Source organism: Carassius gibelio, chromosome B11 (assembly GCF_023724105.1).
Source record: "Carassius gibelio isolate Cgi1373 ecotype wild population from Czech Republic chromosome B11, carGib1.2-hapl.c, whole genome shotgun sequence".
In the NCBI taxonomy this organism is placed as follows: domain Eukaryota; kingdom Metazoa; phylum Chordata; class Actinopteri; order Cypriniformes; family Cyprinidae; genus Carassius; species Carassius gibelio.
This window is the reverse complement of record NC_068406.1, coordinates 6,690,188-6,699,088: the sequence shown is the minus strand read 5'-3', so window position 1 is coordinate 6,699,088 and position 8,901 is coordinate 6,690,188.

Genomic DNA, 8,901 nt, shown 5'->3' with positions numbered 1-8,901 from the left:
AAAGACTTCGGCTAGCGTACGCCACTGGTCTCACCTTGCCGTCAACCTCTTGGGAAAGCACTGCCCCCAACCCTACATAACTGGCGTCAATCTCTAAGATAAACGGAAGTGTAAAATCCACATAGGCAAGGACCAGCGTGGTAGTGAGTTTCTGTTTCAAAGTCTGAAATGCTCGCTCGCACTGTTCTTGAGCGAACCCCTCCACAAATCGCCTGTAGTAACTAACGAAACCCTTAAAGGTCCGCAGCTCTGATACAGTCTTCGGGCAGGGCCACCGTGCTCTGGCCTCAACCTTTCCTGGGTCTGTAGCTACCCCCTGGGACGATATTACGTGTCCCAAGTACTGCACCTTTTCCCGGAAAAATGCACACTTTTCCAACTTAACTTTGAGGCCAGCGGCTCGTAGGTGACCCAGCACCATCCTCAACCTCTGCAGATGATGTTGCACGGATGAGGAGTACACAATAATGTCGTCAAGATACAATAAGACAGACTGGTGCAGACTGGTCGCCAAAGAGCCGCTCCATCAAGCGCTGGAAGGTACCGGGTGCATTGCACAGGCCAAAGGGCATACGATTCCATTCGTATAACCCAAAGGGCGTGCAAAAGGCAGTTTTATAACGGTCAGCTTCAGCAACAGGGACTTGATTATACCTGCTGGCCAGATCTAATGTAGTGAACCAGCGGGCCCCTGTTAAAGAATCCAATGTTTCCTCGATTCGCAGCAACAGGAACGAGTCTCTACGAGTTTTAGAATTTAGTTGACGGTAGTCTACGCATAAGCGCAGGCTACCGTCCTTCTTCCTTACCAATACTACCGGGGAAGCATATGGACTGCAACTCTCCTGGATCACTTGAGCATCTAAAAGCTGACTAATATGAGTCTTAACCAGCTCATATTCGTACGGAGGGATTCGTCTGTAGCGTTGTCGGACTGGAGTCTCATCTAATAAAGGGATTTCATGAGACAACAGGTTAGTGCAGCCGATATCTCCCTCGCCAGTGGAAAACACGCCCTGGAAATCCCAAAGGAGAGCCCTTACCTGATCCTGCTCTTCATCCGACAACCCTTGCAATTCTACCTTTTCGACACACTCTGCCCCCGACACAACAATCCCATCACAGGTTGCTGTCCTAGCAGCCGCTGTTGAGACCTCAGTCAGCCCCACAGGAGGATCCACAAAATACACTTCCTGCAGCTTCCCTAGGATCGTTGTAGGATATAAAACCGCATCGAGTATACCAACGTTAACCACAGGTACTAAGACTGTATGATCGCTCACACGTACTAAAGACAGAGAAGCTAATAAGCCCACAGGTAACCTGGTCTCAAGAGGCTCAAATAATACTGTCTTACCACTAAACACTGACGAACATGTAGCAGTTACAAATTTCAGAGTGCCGCCTGGAATACGACACCCCCGACGCCCACGGATTTTGGTGTTACCTCCGCATGTAAGAATGGCATCCACTCTTTGGCAGGCTTGAAAGGCCTGGGATAATTCCGCATCCTGCGTTATTAATGGTAAATCAAATAAGGCTGCTCCGTGTTGTCCGAAGAGCTCGCTATAGCAATGACTAAGAACATTCATTCCTAGAATACCAGGGGTACTCGGATTAGCGCCTGGGGGGTCACGAACCCCCAATATTCCACACCCAGGTACAGTACGACCACACAGTCCAACATCTAGCTCTATGTACCCAATATAAGGAATTTCTAATCCATTGGCGGCTCTAAGTCGCAACCAGTGGCATGATTGCAACCGATCCTGGCCCCACAGTTCAAACCACGACCTAAAACAGCTCTCTATAATGGTCGATACCATGGAACCAGTATCTATGAAGCAGGGCACTGAGACACCCCCAATCGTGACAACAAAGTGTGGGCAAGAGGAGACTAAACGAGACGTGGAGACACCATCAAATAATGCACGAGAGCCATTCATAACCTAGTTTTCTGACTGGTTGGAGAAGCCAGGCCTAGCATCGCAGGGTAACGAATCAACATGAGGATGAGCTGCAGGGCCAGGAGAGTGATGTTGCCGATTATACTCTCGAGCAAAATGACCGGGCTGCTGGCACTGCCGGCAAATCACGGACGCGAACCTTGACGAATGACCGCGAAACTGGGGGCTATGGCTACAGGCTACAATCTGAGTAAGTTGATCAATTTGCTTTTGTTGTTGATGCAACATTTCCCGTAATTCACCTAATTCTGATGAACGCCTCCCATGTTCGGAGTTTATCCCCATATCGCCTTGAACCCCACATTGATTCCCGTGCACCAAAGGTGCAGATTGGCTCCGGCCCCTGGCACCACCTGGCATCCCCTCTAGTTCCTAGCGAATAGCTTCCCCTCGCACCTCCAAAAGTGTTGCAGCAGGCTGACGCAGTACTAGCTGTTTTAATTCCCAGCGTTTAAGTTTCTCGAACAGACCCAACAATACTAGGGAGAATTCTTGTAACGTTTCTCCCTCCAATTGTCGCCGCGAGTAAAAAGCCTCTTGAAGTGCAACATAAGATACTGCACAACCATATAACTCGCGAAGTGCTAAAATAATTTTTGTTGGGTCATCTTTATCCATGATTGGTCGATATTTAATTTCGTCTCGAGCCTCTCCTTCGAGATTATCAAACAAAAAGAAAGCTCTTTCAGTAACATTCATAACTTCAGGTCATCTATCGTAGCAATGCCCAAGCCTAAAAATTAAGAGAAAATACGTATCTGTGTTGACATGCGCTTGCCAAACCAAGCTGTACGAAGAGAGAGACACATTTCACCAACGGTTGATGACATCATCCACAATCTCAATGGAGCAGTGATGTTCTCTAAACTGGACCTTAACTCAGGCTATCACCACCTTGAACTAGCACCTGAGTCCAGATATATCACAACATTTTCAACCCATGTTGGACTGAGGAGATATACAAGGCTCATATTTGGCATCTCATCTGCAGCTGAAGATTTTCAAAATACCATTTAACAGGTCCTGCAGGGAATCCCTGGAGTTAGAAATTTCAGTGATGACATTCTGGTGTATGGCGCCACAGCAAATAGCCACAACAGATCTCTTGAAGCAGTTTTTCAATGATTGCATGAAAACAACCTGACAATCAACAAGGACAAATGTGAATTTCACAAAACATCCCTGGAGTTTTTTGGATATGTATTCACTAATCGTGGCATCGCACCTGACCCCCCCAAAAAATTGAGGCAATAACATGTATGCCACCCCCACAAACCCAGAGTGAGGTAAGAAGCCTCCTAGGAATGTCCAATTATAGTTTAAGATTCATTCCTGACTACTCTTCACTCACACAACCTCCCAAAGAAGGACTCTGCATGGCTGTGGAGTAAAAAGCAAGCAGACGCACTGACAACCCTGAAAGAAAGACTGGTCAAAGTCCCTGTGATGAGCTACTTCTATCCTGAAAGAGAAACCACTGTCATTGTGAATGCCAGTCCTGTTGGCCTTGGCGATATCTTGGCACAGAGAGACAAAACCACTAATCACACAAATATTGTTGCTTATTCAAGCAGGGCATTGACCCCAGTTGAACAGAGGTACTCTCAGACGTAAAGAGAGACTCTTGCCATCATCTGGAGCTGTTAATACTTCCATCTGTATCTTTATGGTGCTGAATTTAACATGATCACAGACCACAAACCTTTAGAGCTAATTTTTAACAATCTTAAATCAAAACCGCCAGCATGAATTGAGAGATGGGCTCTCAGATTCCAGCCTTACAAGTATAAGGTAATCTACAAAGCAGGGAAGACAAGTCCGGCTGACTATATGTCTCGCCACCCACAACAACTGCACAAGTCCTCCATCACGCATGATGTTGACACAGAAATGCATGTAAACTTTATCGCCACTAACACAGTCCCTAAAGCCATGACACTGGAGGAAGTAAAGTCTGCAACAGCAAAGGACTGCCTCTTTCAGCATGTCATCAACATTGCCCACACTGGGCAGTGGCACATACTTTATGATCATTTCATCACAGACCACAGATGGTGCTCCATTTCCTAGCCAAGCCTTTTTTTCTAATTCATACAATGGAGGTGTTCTAAACTTTATATGCAGCTCACAGGTTGGTAAATCAAAATTTGATGACACACTAATTATCAAATTATCCTTTGCACATCTCACCAACAAAACCAGAACTAGTTCTTTCTAGAATCTATTAATTGTACCAGCCTAGCACCTTGTAAACCTACAGTATCTTTGTTTTCTTGAAGGCTGATTAAAAAAAAAAACTATACACTTCCAACTCCTTGAAGCTGAACTGCAAATCCAGCAATATAATTCAATGGAAAAAGCAATATTCAGATTATGATTTCTTTGGTCTTAAATTTTATTATTATCCTGATGGCCCAAAAATGTGACTAACTGAAGAGGGGCTAATGTGAAACATAAACACAGTTTGATTTACAGTGATTCACAGGTCAGCTAAAGGACCATAGACTGTATAAAATCATGGACGTAGTGCCCGTGATGTTACTCGTAGTTTTCTGAAGTGCACTTTTGAAGTTTAAACTGGACGGAGCAGGCCGCCACCATCTTAGAAGCATGTCACCGTTACTACCTGGATCATTGAAAAAATTTGGACCAGGCTGTAAAAGTTTTTTTTTCTGCTGTTAAGTTGGGCATTTTAACATGTAGTCTATGGGATTGACTCCCTTTTGGAGCCAGCATCTAGCGGGCAGTCGATGAATTACAGTTTTAGTCACTTCCTTGTTGGCTTCATGAGAGAGAGCAGGAGGTTGCCGCTTGGAGAGAACACAACAGAACCCGGTAAGAGGAATTGGACTGGTACATCATCATTGTGAACATTAAGATGTGTCCTATCTTACTTGTGTTACAAAATTTGTGGAATGAACACTCTATATGGCTCACAACTACTTTAAGATATGCCCGCTATGATCCACCTCAAATAGCTGGCAGTGCTCAACTAGGCCAAGGACTAAAACCCTAAAATGTACTCTCCTCCTATTTTTGTTAGAAGAAAAGTCATTATTTGTAATTTGAATAATTTTAAAAAAATAACTATTACAGTCTAGAGAAAAATATCTTGTGTCACTCTTATGTTTGCCTCTTGTTGCCTTGGAGTTGATGGATATCCACACTTCATCATTGAGCTTTCAAATCAGAAGGACGCTCTGTGCTTCAGCATTGATCACAAACCTGGTACCATCTTCAACCTGATTAGAGACCCACCTACAGGTGATTCATTCTGTCAAAAAACAAGAAACAAAGTTTAGATGCGTGTAATTGTGACTAGGTTTATACTCTTTCTTCTAATTTTTTAATCATATTCAGGCATTGTAGTGAATGGCCAGATAATTAGAGATAAAGTCATTCCAGGGAGCAAGATGCACACTTATTTTGGGAGCTTGTTCACAAGAAGTTTGGTATCAGATTGATGGTGAGCTCAAAGGAGATCTTATTGTCTGAAAGGGGAAAACAGGCAAAAGTCTCATGGACTAACAACAAAACTTTAGAAGGACTGCAGTAAGTGAAATAAATACATTTATATTAAACAGTGGTTAGGTTAGCATTTGGGTTTAGATAAGACATTATGGTAGAATTTTGTCACGAACGTACACACAAAAGGAGAGATCCAGTTGCAGTGTTTTATTAGGAGAATCCAAATAATGGTAATTCAGTCAGGCAAGAGGTCATCTATCCAAAACAAAAAAACATGACGAACACTAGGGAACACGAAAAGCAGGGTGACATAAACCAAGAACTCCATGAAACTAATAGAAACAAACAGGATATATATGGGCAGGTGAAAACAATGCAAGTGGAAACAGCTGAGTGCAATTAACAGGTGTGCAATTAACAGTGATGAATCAGACAAAGGCTTGTGGGAAATGTAGTACCTGCTGTGGGGTGACTTTATGGGGAAGTGAGACCACTAGTGGACACCCAGGGATACACAGACCAGACCCCCAAGGAGCAGGTGCCAGATGCTTCTCAGAAAACACAAAAAACAAACCAAAGAGACCAGGAGGGAAGTGGACTGGTGGATGACCAGGTGGAGGGACGGAGGGCCAGGTCCATAGACGGTAACGGGGACAGGAAAAAACCAACAAAACAAAACAGAGACCAGGAGGGAGGTAGACTGATGGATGATCAAGGGTAGGGACAGAGGGCCAGGTCTATAGAGGGGAACAGGGACAGCAAGTGCCGACAGAGCCGGAATCCAGGGTGGAGCAGGTGGAACTGGAGCCCACTGGAGCACCACAGTGGACCACCACAGCCGTGCAGATGAGACAGAAGCCCACCAGGGCAGCGCAGAGGACCACCACAGCCGTGCAGACCAGACAGAAGCCCACCAGGGCAGTGCAGAGGACCACCACAGCCGTGCAGACCGGACAGAAGCCCACCAGGGCGGCGCAGAAGACCACCACAGCCATGCGAATGAGACAGAAGCCCACCAGGGCGGCGCAGAGGACCACCACAGCCGGGCAGACAAGACAGAAGCCCACCAGGGCAGAGCAGTGGACCACCACAGCCGAGCAGATGAGAGAGAAGCCCACCAAGGCGGAGCAGAGGACCACCACAGCTGAGCAGACAAGACAGAAACCCACCAGGGCACTGCAGAGGACCGACACAGCTGTGCCGACAAGACAGAATCCCACCAGGGTGGAGCAGAGGACCACCACAGTGGGGTCGATGGCACAGGAGAGCAAGTCTGGTCAGGTAAGACTGAAACAGAGAACATGAACAGGTTAAGGGTGGCCTCCATGGCCATGATGAGATGGTAGATGGCCTCCATGGCCATGACAGGGCAGGCGGTGAGTTCATAGGTGGCCTCCATATCCATGACGAGAGGGTGGATGGCCTCCGCAGGTTCTGCAGCAGTTGCTGCCATCTCTGGAGGTTCCACAGCCATAACAGTCTTCTTGACAGCAATAAAACCGGCTGAAAGAGCATTGCTGGGTACAACAGACAGGATGTGATGAGGCTCTGGAAGTTCAGCTGAGACGTGACCAGGCTCAACCAGGCTCTGGAAGAATGGTAGTGACTTGACTGGGCACATAAAGACCAACCGTGACTTGACCCTGTTCACAGAGATCAAGAGTAACTTGACTTGACTCATGATGTCTAACTGTGGTTGTGCTTGACTCATGGGTGTTAAAGGTGACTTGACCTGACTCTGGGAAATCAACGGGGACCTGACACGACTCTAGAGAGTCCACGGGGACCTGACGCGACTCTAGAGCAGTGGCGCTGGGCTAGCGGCCACCTTGTGCAGAGGGGCTGGACTGGCGGCCACCTTGTGCCGTGGCACTTGGCTGGCGGCATTGAGACATTGAGAGCATAGGCCATAATTTAGATTTATTTTTTAGATGGAAAATGCAGTTTTACAAATGCTAGAAACGTGGCTTTCTAAGGAAAGATTGCGATCAAATAACACACCCAGGTTCCTAACTGATGACAAAGAATTGACAGCGCAGCCATCAAGTTTTAGACAGTGTTCTAGGTTATTACATGCAGAGTTTTTAGGTCCTATAATTAACACCTCTGTTTTTTTTTTCAGAATTTAACAGTAAAAAGTTACTTGTCATCCAGTTTTTTATATCGACTATGCATTCCATTAGTTTTTCAAATTGGTGTGTTTCACCGGGCCACAAAGAAATATAGGGCTGAGTATCATCAGCATAACAGTGAAACCTAACACCATGTTTCCTTATGATATCTCCCATGGGTAACATATAGAGTATGAGGAGTAGCAGCCCTAGTACTGAGCTTTGAGGTACTCCATACTGCACTTGTGATCGAAATGATACCTCTTCATTCACTTCTACTAATTGATAGCGGTCATATAAGTACGATTTAAACCATGCTAATGCACTTCCATTAATGCAAACAAAGTGTTCAAGTCTATGCAAAAGAATGTTGTGGTCAATTGTGTCAAACGCAGCACTAAGATCCAATAGAACTAATAGAGAGATACAACCACGATCAGATGATAAGAGCAGGTCATTTGTAACTCTAAGGAGAGCAGTCTCAGTACTATGATACGGTCTAAATCCTGACTGGAAATCCTCACATATACCATTTTTCTCTAAGAAGGAATAAAATTGTGAAGATACCACCTTTTCTAGTATCTAGGACAAAAAAAGGGAGATTCGAGATTGGTCTATAATTAACTAGTTATTTGGGGTCAAGTTGTGTTTTTTTGATGAGAGGCTTAATAACAGCCAGTTTGAAGGTTTTGGGGACATATCCTAATGACAATGAGGAATTAATAATAGTTAGAAGAGGATCTATGACTTCTGGAAGCACCTCTTTTGGGAGCTTAGATGGTATATTGAGAATGAGGAGTTGTCATCATAACACAAAGCCCCTCCCTCGATATCACAGTCTTCGCCATGTTGGCAGGATACCGGCGGCAAAATAGGATTGTTTAAATGTGTTGTTAACTCGGTAGTAGAGGAGGTTCTCACAATTCTGCACTGTTTTACCATGCCTGGAAGTTACTGCTGCATTAAAAACAGCTCCAGAACCTCACACAATACATATGGAAAACTTAGGAACAATGGAATACAGTAGGTTACACCAAGCGCAAAACAGCGGTATTTGGAGAAGCTCTCTAGCATGCAAAATATCGACCCATACGGGCTCCCTGCAGCAGCTCAGAGACCTGGACCATTTACCTCCATGCACACATATGGACATTGGGAATTATATGGTTTTTGGTTTAAGTTACTACACAATGTAGGAGTTTAAAAGCCATAAGTCTTTGGAAAGTTACGAGGCTTTCTGCTGTGGCTGGGTCCATCTACAGCAGGTGATGAAAACAGTGCTGTACTGGCCAAAGTAAGTTTATTCACATGCGTTTTAGTGTATTGTAATTACATTGCATTTAGAATGCACTTCT